The following is a 13163-nucleotide window of genomic DNA, read 5'->3' as shown; positions in this document are numbered from 1 at the left end:
CCTGGTATAGAGGTCCTCGATGGCAGGAAGCTTGGTCCCGGTAGTGCGTACAGGGCCGTACGCACTACCCTCTGTAGTGCCTTGTGGTTGGAGGCCAAGCAGTTGCCATACCAGGCACTGATGCAACCTGTCAGGATGCTCTCGATAGTGCAGATGTAGAACCTATTGAGGATCTGAGGACCCATGCCAAATACTTTCAGTCTCCTGAGGGGGAATAGGTTTTGTCGTGCCCTCTTCATGACTGTCTTGGTGTGCTTGGACAATGTTAGTTTGTTGGTGATGTGGATGCCAAGGAACTTGAAGCTCTCAACCTGCTCCATTACAGCCCCGTCAATGAGAATGGGGGCGTGCTCGGTCCTCCTTTTCCTGTAGTCCACAATCATCTCCTTTGTCTTGATCACATTGAGGCAGAGATTGCTGTCATTGCAGCACACGGTCAGGTCTCTGACCTCCTTCCTATAGGCTGTCTCGTCGTTGTCGGTGATCAGGCCTACCACTGTTGTGTCATCGGAAAACTTAATGATGGTGTTGGAGTCGTACCTGGCCGTGCAGTCATGAGTGAACAGGGACTGCAGGAGGGGACTGAGCACACACCCCTGAGGGGCCCCCGTGTTGAAGATCAGTTTTGTTACCTACCCTTACCACCTGGGGGCGGCCCGTCAGGAAGTCCAGGATCCAGTTGCAGAGGGAGGTGATTAGTCCCAGGGTCCTTCGCTTAGTAATGAGCTTTGAGGGCACTATGGTGTTGAATGCTGAGCTGTCAATGAATAGCATTCTCACATAGGTGTTCCTTTTGTCTAGGTGTGAAAGGGTAGTGTGGAGTGTAATAAAGATTGCATCGTCTGTGGATCTGACACTTGCCATTTGGTCAGCTCATGTTCGGAGTACACGTCCTGGTAATCCGTCTGACCCTGACCTGTTTAAAGGTCTTACTTACATCATCTGCAGAGAGCATGATCATGCAGTCGTCCGGAACAGCTGATGCTCTCATTCATGTTTCAGTGTTGCTTGCCTCGAAGCGAGCATAGAAGTCATGTATCTCGTCTGGTAGGCTTGTGTCACTGCTTTCCTTTGTAGTCTGCAATAGTTTGCAAGGCCTGCCACATCCGACAAGCATCGGAGCCGGTGTAGTACGATTCGATCTTAGTCATGTTTTGATGCTTTGTTTGTCATAGGATGTTTTATAAGCGTCAAGGTTAGAGTCCCGCTCCTTGAAAGAGGCAGCTACCCTTTAGCTCAGTGCGGATGTTGCCTGTAATCCAAGGCTTCTGGTTGGGGTATGAATGTACAGTCACAGTGGGGACGACGTCATCGATGCACTTATTGATGAAGCCAGTGACTGATGTGGTGTATTCCTCAATGTCATCGGAAGAATCCTGGAATATATTCCAGTCTGTGCTAGCAAAACAGTCCTGTAGCTTAGCATCTGCTTCATCTGACCACATTTTTATTGACCGAGTTACTGGTGCTTCCTGCTTTCATTTTTGCTTGTAAGCTGGAATCAGGAGGATATAATTATGGTCAGATTTGCCAAACGGAGGGCGAGGGAGAGCTTTGTACACCTCCCTGTGTGTGGAGTAAAGGTGATCTAGATATTTTTCCCTCTGGTTGCACATTTAACTTGCTGATAGAAATAAGGTAAAACTGATTTAAGTTTCCCTGCATTAAAGTCCCCGGCCACTAGGAGCGCTGCCTCTGGATGAGCGTTTTCCTGTTTGCTTCAAATCAAATCAAATTTTATTTGTCACATACACATGGTTAGCAGATGTTAATGCGAGTGTAGCGAAATGCTTATGCTTCTAGTTCCGACAATGCAGTGATAACCAACAAGTAATCTAACTAACAATTCCAAAACTACTGTCTTATACACAGTGTAAGGGGATAAAGAATATGTACATAAGGATATATGAATGAGTGATGGTACAGAGCAGCATACAGTAGATGGTATCGAGTACAGTATATACATATGAGATGAGTATGTGGACAAAGTAAACAAAGTGGCATAGTTAAAGTGGCTAGTGATACATGTATTACATAACGATGCAGTCGATGATGTAGAGTACAGTATATACATATGCATATGAGATTAATAATGTAGGGTAAGTACATTATATAAGGTAGCATTGTTTAAAGTGGCTAGTGATATATCATGAGATACTCTACCTCGAGACTACCTTAGATATCATGCACCAGCTGTTGTTTACAAATATACATAGACCGCCACCCCGACGTCTGTGATCTGTGATGATATCGTATGCGTGCCACACTACGCTCTAGTCACACAGTATCCGCCCAACAAAAAAATCGAAACATATTCCTTTTTCCTTCTCCTTTCTAATCTCAGTCTCTCTTTGTCGTCAATGAGTGTATGTTGTGTAAACACTATGATGACAAGAGGCCAATCTATCATTCCCAAGCCCCCTTCCCATTTCCGCTGCACTGACTGGGTCCTTCAGATGGGATTCTTAGCAGATTGTGGCTCCTTGTTCATTAGGTTGAATCAGAGCACACATATTCCACAAAGGGCAATTAATGACCTCAGATAGCTCAATGCTAACTGTTCACCCACAGTTTGATCGTTAGCCAACTTCTTAGTGATAGTTGGTATGTGCTCATTAAGAGATATGGCATGTGACTGATGTCAGTGTTTATTACCGTATGTTTCTTTTGTGGACATAGTTATGCCCAGTATGTAAATGAATCCTGGTAAACAGTGGTCCTACGTGGCAGATTATGGTTTGAAATGCTTTTCTCCTGAAGGTGTAAAATAAAAGTCCACATGTGGCTTCTGTGTGTGTGAAATAGGAAACTAATATTTAAATTAAAAATATTTTGTCACCTCGTTTAGGGTATCTTTTTTCTTTCCCAATCTGGCAGGTCAGAGATCCATCAGATCGTGACTCCCTTTCAGTATTGATTATCTCGTGTCTGGCCAGATAAGGGATCACAGTCATTGAACCGCTATCTAAGCAGACCACAGACAAGCAGCATCTATCAAGATACACACAGGCGAGCACAGACAAACATGCATGTGAAAACACACACACACACACACAGGGAGGCAGATCGTCATGGGAAATCATTCCGACTACGCCAAAGGTCATGTCTGATGCTTTGAGAGAAAACAAGTAATCAACTAGATGAACAACATAAGGTCTACATGTTTATTTTAGATTAAGTACATTGTGTGTGTGCAAGAGGTGTAGGGAGGGGTAGAATATTCAGGGGGGTCAGCATCATTGCATACTTCTATCATAACGCTGAAAAGTTATGATAGAATACATCTGCTTCTCACCATTACAATTCTAGACCAAGATAGACCTCTGACTGGCACACAATGGCATACAATACAATTTAGGATGAGTTTACCACCCTCAAATCCTAACCTGAACCATTCAAATCAAAAATATAAATCACACTTTATTTGTTGCATGCACCGAATACAACAGGTGTAGTAGCCCTTACAGTGAAATGCTCACTTACAAGCCCTTAAACCAACAATCAAATAGTCTGGGTAGCTGTTTGATTAGCTGTTCAGGAGTTTTATGGCTTGGGGGTAGAAGCTATTAATTATTCCTTTTGGACCAAGACTTGGCGAGTCGGTACCTACATACAGGATGAAATGGCAAAACCATAGAGCCGTTTTTAAGGGGAAACTTGGTCTTATTCCAGTGCTCACTCAAGCGAGGCGCTCTTTGATGAGGTCACTGCTAGTCTGATAGATCAGCCCAGGGCAGGGGATTGGACAGTGGTTGAAGAGGTGAGGAGGACAGTGGGAACCAGAGGGAGAAAGTTGGGCGGCCATATTGTGTGATGATGATCATGAGAGCGATTTACGTGATGGGTTAGGGTTAGTAGGTGGGTAGGCTACACTTGGCTGAGAAAACTGACACCTAAACTAAATCCTCTCCTAATACAGCCTTTTCTTTTCACACCCCCATAATGTCAAAGAGAGGACGGGTTCATCTCTGCCATTGCTATAGCTGATGTCATTGGGGACATTCATTTATGCTGAATTTCTGAATAAGTCAAACTCTGATAGCAGCGGGGCACAGCAAACCTAAATGATCTGCTACTTTGAAACAGTCATGTACCAACCATTTCCTGTGAACAAACTCTGACGATGAATCACACACATACTGCAATAGCTAATGAGGCCGACTGACCAGTCATTTTCTACTGAAATGTGCGCTAACACTTCAATACACACAGACACACACACACAGACACACACACGCACGCACGCACGCACGCACGCACAGACAGACAGACAGACAGACAGACAGACAGACAGACAGACAGACAGACAGACAGACAGACAGACAGACAGACAGACAGACAGACAGACAGACAGACAGACAGACAGACAGACAGACAGAGAGAGAGACAGACAGACAGACAGACAGACAGACAGACAGACAGACAGACAGACAGACAGACAGACAGACAGACAGACAGACAGACAGACAGACAGACAGACAGACAGACAGACAGACAGACAGACAGACAGACAGACAGACAGACAGACAGACAGACAGACAGAGACACATACAAGGTATATTGGGTCAGAGTGAGGTCAGCCTGGCTATGAGAAATAAGACAGACAGATTGTTACACAGTGGACCAAGTAATGTTTCAGTCCAATGAACCTGTAAGACCATGCCTCATAATGTCTGCGGCTTATACCCTGACCACAGACTTCATTTGCGGTCAAATTTTGGCTTAATTTTCAACTAATGTGAATTCAACAAAACATTTCACCAGATCATTGGATTTAGGTTTAAAGTTGGGTTAAAAAACATACAAAATTCCCTTATGTTGATGACTTTTTGCAAATCCAATCAATTTTCCATGTTGATTCAACATCATCGCTTTGAATTTCTTTGTTGAAATGACATGGAAACAACATTGATTCAACCAGTTTTTGCCCAGCGGGATCTAACCATAGGAAGACATGCCCTCTCTGTTACATACAGAGGATCATATCCAAACCTGGCGTTTTAATGCTTCTCCTAAAAAAGACAAACACTGTCTCGTATGCATCTGGAGCTTCAAAACCATAAAAAATACACTTTTATTCTGCAGTTGAAATACAACAGGCACTTGACAACAGTTGTTAATCACCTAATGAAATGCTCAGAGTTACACAAGCAAGCACACTTTGGGAGTAGAAGCGGCCATAAATTCCTGGCTGTGACAGCCAAAGAGGGCAAGGAGAGAGTGAGGGGGGAGCTTGGTGCTTGGTACCAGGCACTCTCAGGCTGATGAGTGTTACACATTGTACAGGGGCCATGGTGAAACACTCCACCGAACATTTACCCGTAGCTCCCTATTTAAGATCCTTATCCTACTAAACATAATAAAAATGAAGTCGGTTGGTCTAAACTTGGTCTAAACTATAACTGCAACGTGACATACAGTGGGGCAAAAAAGTATTTATTCAGCCACCAATTGTGCAAGTTCTCCCACTTAAAAAGATGAGAGAGGCCTGTAATTGTCATCATAGGTACACTTAAACTATGACAGACAAAATGAGAAAAAAAATCCAGAAAATCACATTGTAGGATTTTTAATGAATTTATTTGCAAATTATGAAAATAAGTTTTGGTCATTTCCAGAAAATCAAATTTTATGAATTTATTTGCAAATTATGGTGGAAAATAAGTATTTGGTCACCTACAAACAAGCATGGATTTTTTTTTCTCATTTTGTCTGTCATAGTTGAAGTGTACCTATGATGAAAATTACAGGCCTCTCTCATCTTTTAAGTGGGAGAACTTGCACAATTGGTGGCTGACTAAATACTTTTTGCCCCACTGTATCATGATGTGAAATGTTCCTGTAATCAAACAGGAATGACTTGTTATAAGCAAACTGTGACCTATGTGCAGTTCATATCTCACTGCTATTAGATAAGTTAAAAGGCATTTCTATGCCACGTCAAAGTGTCTCAAATGGGCAACATACGTAGACATGGATTATAGCAAACTGTTCTACACGTTATAGAGGAAGCAGTACTGTATGGCTGAGTAAAGTTGAGACAGTTAACCCACCAAGACTTGGTATCCAAGGTCAGGATAGTATCCGTTTTATGAGACAGTGAAGAGGAAAGAAGAGAACACCATTGTTTGGGAGTGGAGGGTGCTTGGCTTTACTCTTAACGTGAAGATGTATGGCTTTACACCCCAATAGCTTGTAACCTGAGCCAGCTTTTAGGGGCAATTGTATCTTCAGTTACTCTTAAGCCCCCACCTCAATCACTCCAGGGGAAAATGGCCTGCCTCTGCGGCTGACTAAATCACAGCATCCCACTTGATATACAGGCCCTGGTGCCATATCGCTGGGTCAGTGGGAGGGCTGTGTAAATGTGCTCCCCTCTGATGCTCACAATGTTTCCGGTGTCAACTCTGGGGAAAGTCATGGTGGTCCGAACAGAGAGGTAACTCAGCCAGATAACCTCCGTCCAAGGATCACCTCTACCACTGTAACTCTCAGCCAAGACATCCTGGGACTACCCCCCCAGATGATAGATTGATACCTGGATAAGAAGAGGAGAAAGGATGGCATGGACCATGGCAGTGGGTCTCGTTAACTTGTGACCCTGACCATACACTTTGAACCCAGTCTGTTCTTTTTTGGAGCGCTCAAGCTGAGGTTATCCATTTCCAGATGGTGCATAAGTCATCTAGCAAAATAAACAGAATTATATGATTCCACTACCTGTTTCACACATTTAGTATCTCGGGAATCCTTATTGAAATCCTTCAATAAAAGTGTTTATCAACGAGATTGTAGGATGTTCTCAAAGAAACTGGGGCTCGGGCTCCCGAGTGGCGCAGTGGTCTAAGGCACTGCATCTCAGTGCTAGAGGTGTCACTACAGACACCCTGTTTTGAATCCAGGCTGTATCACTCCGTGATTGGGAGTCCCATAGGGCGGTGCACAATTGGCCCAGCGTCATTTGGCCTGTGTAGGCCATCATTCTAAATAAGAATTTGTTCTTAACTGACTTGCCTAGTTAAATAAAGGTTACATTTAAAAATGTAACAAGTGGTGGGGGAACAAAAACTAAATGGTAACATTGTATCATAATTACATAATCAAACACGAATAAATATTACATCGTTTGACCATATGTTGTAAATGTAGAGGTTAGGCTACCTAAGCATTTTGTATGAAACAATATGAGAAAACGTCCAGTCCAGCTGAATTATCACTACGGTCACTTTAACAGGATGACCCGGAAGTGCATCATGTTTGCCGGTCGTAAAGCGTTTTTTCCGGTGGCCTCAGCGGTAGTGCGAGCGTGGATTTGATCTAGGCTCACTAAAATAATTATAAAATGAGTGTCCCAGCATTTATCGACATAACCGAAGAGGACCAGGTACGATTTAAGTGTTTTAGTAATAGTTTAAAAAAAAAAAAGAATGAGCACACTCATGTCGATATGTAACGTTACGACAAAGGGTGACATGCCAGATAACATTAGCATGCTACCGTTAGCCATATAATGAGTCAATGCCAATGACTATGATCAGTACACTAGCTAGTTAGCCTAGCTGTTTGTTAGCTAGTATGCTAACATTACAGCTGGATCCATTTTCACCCCCAGTTAAATGGATCTAGATCTCTTTGTAAACTAGCTATATCCCCGTGACTTGTGTTTACTTAATGCAACGTATTGCCAGCTGATGCATTTGTTTTACACGTAACTAGGAATGTACATTAGGTAACTAGCTAACAGTTAGTTGCAGTCTACAACATCAATGTTTTCAATGTTTGCATCCGATGTAGCTAGCTAACTGGTTAGAATAGTTGACTAGCTTTGGATGAAGACACAAGCTAGTTGTAATGTATAGATTAACTGCCAGCTGTACGGCTTGGAGAAGGAAAATACGTCATTGTGCATCCTTAATCAAATGTACAATTGAAATATCTTTAGTGACAGCTGTTAAGTAGTGCATGTTTTGTTATTGGACTAAGTGTCATCGCTGTGTCTGTAGTTTAATCTGGGGTGTAATCATTAGTCTGATTCCGTTAAACTTTTTACAACGGAAAACATGTACTGTTTACTCAAGGAACCAAACAGAAGCAAATGGGAAAGGACCCAGTAGAAACTGTAGTTTTAGTTGCAGAACGTTTTACGTTTGGTTTCACAGACAAAATGTTTCGCAACGGAATCTGACTAATAAATACACCCCTGTTCTTTTATAACGTGTTGTTGTTGACAGGCCTCAGAGCTCAGGGCCTACATCAAAGCCAAAGGAGCAGAGATCTCAGAGGAAAACTCTGAAGGTGGTCTCCATGTGGACCTGGCTCAAATCATCGAGGCCTGTGACGTCTGCCTCAAGGACGACGATAAAGGTGAGTGACACCAGGGAAACGCTAACCTATAGCCAGTGGCACTTCTAAAGGACTGCTCACATTGGTGACATATCCATGTAGAGAAGGCAAACATGCCCAATGCATCTACAGATACACCTGTCTGCATGATGTCAGCACACACATGAACTGTAAACTGTCCTCTCTCACGCTTGTCTTTCTGTCTGTCAGCCCCTCCCTCATTGTCTTGTTCCCTTAATTCATCTGCTGTTTCTACCTCTGCTGTTTTCCTTTCCATCTCTACCACTTATGTTTGTTTTTCTGTTTCCTCCTAAAAGTGGCTGGTATGAATGAGTCTTGAATGGTGTCATTGTGATTGATAGTTGTCTCTCTCCTCTGTAGAAGTGGAGAGTGTGATGAACAGCATAGTGTCGCTGCTACTCATCCTGGAGACGGAGAAACAGGAGACCCTGATCGAGAGTCTGTGTGAGAAGCTGGTCAAGTCCCGAGAGGGAGAGAGGCCTTCCTCAGGATGCAGCTGTAAGTCCACACACTCATCTATCTCTGTTCTCTACTAGTCTCCCTGACCGGTGAAGTATGCAGCCACCCACTAGATGTCTGGAGCACCTGGACATAGTGAATGAAGTCAGCGACCCAAGATTTGGGTTTATTTATGCACTATGGAAGAAGTGGGACCCTTGTGAACACTAACCGTAAGCCATGTCTTAATGGTCAAGTTAACGTGTAGGGTTTTGGTTGTGTAGGCTGAGTAACCTGTTCCATGGTATGATGAGACGGCCCCAGTGAGGTACACAGTCTACTGCAGCCTCATCAAGGTAGCAACCACCTGCAACGCCATCGCTTTCATCCCCACGGACCTCGACCAGGTACGCCACCGTGCACACTCTCCATATACTGTCACTCTCACCGTGCACACTCGCCATATACTGTCACACTCACCGTGCACACTTGCCATACACTACTCACCGTGCACACTCACACTCACCGTGCACATTTGCCATATACTGTCACTCTCACCGTGCACACTCGCATATACTGTCACACTCACCGTGCACACTCGCCATATACTGTCACACTCACCGTGCACACTCGCCATATACTGTCACACTCACCGTGCACACTCGCCATATACTGTCACACTCACCGTGCACACTCGCCATACACTGTCACACTCACCGTGCACACTTGCCATATACTGTCACACTCACCTTGCACACTCACCATATACTGTCACTCTCACCGATGTGCACACTCACCATATACCGTCAATCTCACCGTGCACACTCGCCATATACTGTCACTCTCACCGATGTGCTCATCCAATCCGCTCAGACCACACTTTACCAGTCACATGTAAGGGCTCTGCAGGAACAAGACATTGTAGAGGAAGGATGATTGATGTTTCCATGGCTCTGCTTGTGTGTTTGTGGTTCAGGTGCGTAAGTGGATCACAGACTGGAACCTGAACACAGAGAAGAAACACACACTGCTAAGGCTGGTGTACGAGGCCCTGGTCGAATGTAAGAAGAGGTAACTAACTACACACAGCCTTGTGGTGTCTTCGACACAGTCTGGTGCCTGGTGGTGTCACACACAGTCTGGTGCCTGGTGGCGAAGAGGTAACTTCGACACAGTCTGGTGCCTGGTGGCGTCTTCGACACAGTCTGGTGCCTGGTGGCGTCTTCGACACAGTCTGGTGCCTGGTGGCGTCTTCGACACAGTCTGGTGCCTGGTGGCGTCTTCGGCACAGTCTGGTGCCTGGTGGCGTCTTCGGCACAGTCTGGTGCCTGGTGGCGTCTTCGGCACAGTCTGGTGCCTGGTGGCGTCTTCGGCACAGTCTAGTGCCTGGTGGCGTCTTCGGCACAGTCTGTGCCTGGTGGCGTCTTCGGTCTGGTGCCTGGTGGCGTCTTCGGCACATTCACTCTCTGTTCTAATTGTTTATTTTTTCATATTTTTCTAAAAGTAATTCCTCAGTACAATGGGATATGTGTTGTGTATCTGCAATGTTTGTATTTTTCTTGAGCTGGTTCTTGTGTCACTGAGTGTGTGTGTTCTCTCTGCAGCGAGGCTGCAGCTAAGGTGATGGTGGAGCTGCTGGGGAGTTACACAGAGGACAACGCCTCACAAGCACGCGTTGATGCCCACAGGTACATACATACACACCTCTATCCTACCATCATAACTATAAGATCTGACACGTGACTGGCTGTCTTTGCTGTCACTCACCCCTCTCTGGTTCCTCCCCCCAGGTGCATTGTACGAGCCCTGAAAGACCCCAACACCTTCCTGCTGGACCACCTCCTGGCCCTCAAACCTGTCCGCTTCCTAGAGGGAGAGCTCCTGCACGACGTGAGTACTGAAGCCCAGCTCAGGGAACAGCTCATCCTGCTGTTAACAAGGCCGTGACATTTGAACTCTGAGGATTTAATAGGTTCATATGAATCCATTCATAACAATGATGCTACATTATTACCTGGTTGTTTTAACAGTGACATACACTTCTCTCGCTCTCTCTCCTTCATTCACAGCTCCTAACCATCTTTGTGAGTGCAAAGCTAGCTGCCTACGTGAAGTTTTACCAGAGCAACAAAGACTTCATCGATTCCCTCGGTGAGTGATCAAGACTCAATGGGGCTACCTCGCGGCTAGTGACCTGACTGCAGAGATCAAATCCCCCGGGGGGACACACCCTTCCTGGCCTAAATCGCTGACCTCTGTGGATACAGGGTTGGAATGTGTGTGTCAGCAGTGTCTCTCTGTCCACACACACACTGCTGAAAACGTAGTTGTCCAATTAGCATGGTTGGTCCTCCCACACAAGTCAGGTGGTATTGGCTCTCACTGCAGACATGGTGGTGTTTGTGTTAATATGCCTAGTCACTGTAGTTCCACACTGCTGGGCACAGAGGCAATTAGCCAAGGGACCCTCCCTGAGTCAAGTGGAATTGAGTGTGCTTGTGTGTTCATCACAGAACGATTACCTCTTGGAGTTTCCCTCCAAGGTCGACCTGAGGGTTTGAACCGTAGTCAGTTACATTCATCATCACCCAGCCAACTGACAATTAATGTGCATTCAGTAATTCTAGTTAATGATCTCATGATTAATGGTACCTAAGAGTTGGTGACCTGTCATTGATTGATATCTATTTCATTGTCATGTCTTGTTGTTCCTGTATTTTAATAACTCTTCCTGTCCCCAGGTGTCAACCATGATGTTAGTCCTGTCCCCAGGTGTCAACCATGATGTTAGTCCTGTCCCCAGGTGTCAACCATGATGTTAGTCCTGTCCCCAGGTGTCAACCATGATGTTAGTCCTGTCCCCAGGTGTCAACCATGATGTTAGTCCTGTCCCCAGGTGTCAACCATGATGTTAGTCCTGTCCCCAGGTGTCAACCATGATGTTAGTCCTGTCCCCAGGTGTCAACCATGATGTTAGTCCTGTCCCCAGGTGTCAACCATGATGTTAGTCCTGTCCCCCCCCAGGTGTCAACCATGATGTTAGTCCTGTCCCCAGGTGTCAACCATGATGTTAGTCCTGTCCCCAGGTGTCAACCATGATGTTAGTCCTGTCCCAGGTGTCAACCATGATGTTAGTCCTGTCCCCAGGTGTCAACCATGATGTTAGTCCTGTCCCCAGGTGTCAACCATGATGTTAGTCCTGTCCCAAACCCCTGTCCCCAGGTGTCAACCATGATGTTAGTCCTGTCCCCAGGTGTCAACCATGATGTTAGTCCTGTCCCCAGGTGTCAACCATGATGTTAGTCCTGTCCCCAGGTGTCAACTATGATGTTCCTGTCCCCAGGTGTCAACCATGATGTTAGTCCTGTCCCCAGGTGTCAACCATGATGTTAGTCCTGTCCCCAGGTGTCAACCATGATGTTAGTCCTGTCCCCAGGTGTCAACCATTATTGTCCCCAGGTGTCAACTTCCTGTCCCCAGGTGTCAACCATGATGTTAGTCCTGTCCCCAGGTGTCAACCATGATGTTAGTCCTGTCCCCAGGTGTCAACCATGATGTTAGTCCTGTCCCCAGGTGTCAACCATGATGTTAGTCCTGTCCCCCAGGTGTCAACCATGATGTTAGTCCTGTCCCCAGGTGTCAACCATGATGTTAGTCCTGTCCCCAGGTGTCAACCATGATGTTAGTCCTTGTCCCCAGGTGTCAACCATGATGTTAGTCCTGTCCCCAGGTGTCAACCATGATGTTAGTCCTGTCCCCAGGTGTCAACCATGATGTTAGTCCTGTCCCCAGGTGTCAACCATGATGTTAGTCCTGTCCCCAGGTGTCAACCATGTTAGTCCTGTCCCCAGGTGTCAACCTATGATTTAGTCCTGTCCCCAGGTGTCAACCATGATGTTAGTCCTGTCCCCAGGTGTCAACCATGATGTTAGTCCTGTCCCCAGGTGTCAACCATGATGTTAGTCCTGTCCCCAGGTGTCAACCATGTTGTTAGTCCTGTCCCCAGGTGTCAACCATGATGTTAGTCCTGTCCCCAGGTGTCAACCATGATGTTAGTCCTGTCCCCAGGTGTCAACCATGATGTTAGTCCTGTCCCCAGGTGTCAACCATGATGTTAGTCCTGTCCCCAGGTGGGTGTCAACCATGATGTTAGTCCTGTCCCCAGGTTTTATTGAACCATGATCTTCCTTGTCCCCAGGTGTCAACCATGATGTTAGTCCTGTCCCCAAGTCTCAACCATGATGTTAGTCCTGTGTTTTATTGACTGTCTTCCTGTCCCCAGGTCTCAACCATGATGTTAGTCCTGTCCCCAGGTCTCAACCATGATGTTAGTCCTGTCCCCAGGTGTCAACCATGATGTT

At 45.6% G+C, this 13163-nt stretch overlaps 1 pseudogene; it reads left to right on the top strand.

Annotated features, from left to right (window-relative positions):
* Window positions 1–7274: 7274 nt before the first annotated feature.
* LOC124028981 lies at window positions 7275–13092 on the top strand (annotated as a pseudogene).
* The last annotated feature ends 71 nt before the right edge of the window (window positions 13093–13163 follow it).

This window comes from Oncorhynchus gorbuscha, unplaced genomic scaffold (genome assembly GCF_021184085.1).
Source record: "Oncorhynchus gorbuscha isolate QuinsamMale2020 ecotype Even-year unplaced genomic scaffold, OgorEven_v1.0 Un_scaffold_5174, whole genome shotgun sequence".
NCBI classification, from domain to species: Eukaryota; Metazoa; Chordata; class Actinopteri; order Salmoniformes; family Salmonidae; genus Oncorhynchus; species Oncorhynchus gorbuscha.
The sequence above is the reverse complement of the archived record's forward strand: the minus strand, read 5'-3'. Positions and strand labels throughout refer to the sequence as shown.